At 71.6% G+C, this 243-nt stretch overlaps 1 protein-coding gene across 1 annotated transcript in view; it reads right to left on the bottom strand.

The window, feature by feature from the left end:
- The window catches only part of APP (amyloid beta precursor protein), a 494,720-nt gene extending 494,483 nt beyond the window's left edge, over positions 1–237 (bottom strand). Inside the window, exon 1 of the mRNA XM_019524043.1 lies at positions 197–237. The gene's annotated coding sequence lies outside the window, so the exon portion shown is untranslated. The remainder of the gene's footprint in view (positions 1–196) is intronic.
- Between the last annotated feature and the right edge of the window lie 6 nt (positions 238–243).

The following is a 243-nucleotide window of genomic DNA, read 5'->3' as shown; positions in this document are numbered from 1 at the left end:
GAGAATGGGCGATGGAGATATATATACATATACACAGACACACACACGAGAGCCCCGGGCTGGGAGCAGGGAGCGGCGCAGGGAAGTTGCGGGCGGCGCTAGCAGGACCGCCGGGCCGGGCCGGGGCTCCCGCGAACAAAGACCCGCGGGGAGCGGAGGGGAGGGAGGAGGCAGCGCCGAGCCCGCGGCCCCTTACCTCGACGGCCGCGGCGGCGCAGCAGGCCAGGAGCAGCAGGGGCAGCC

This window comes from Gavialis gangeticus, unplaced genomic scaffold (genome assembly GCF_001723915.1).
Source record: "Gavialis gangeticus isolate Ggan-Ray unplaced genomic scaffold, GavGan_comp1, whole genome shotgun sequence".
NCBI lineage: Eukaryota > Metazoa > Chordata > Crocodylia > Gavialidae > Gavialis > Gavialis gangeticus.
This window is presented reverse-complemented; position numbering and strand designations above follow the sequence as displayed.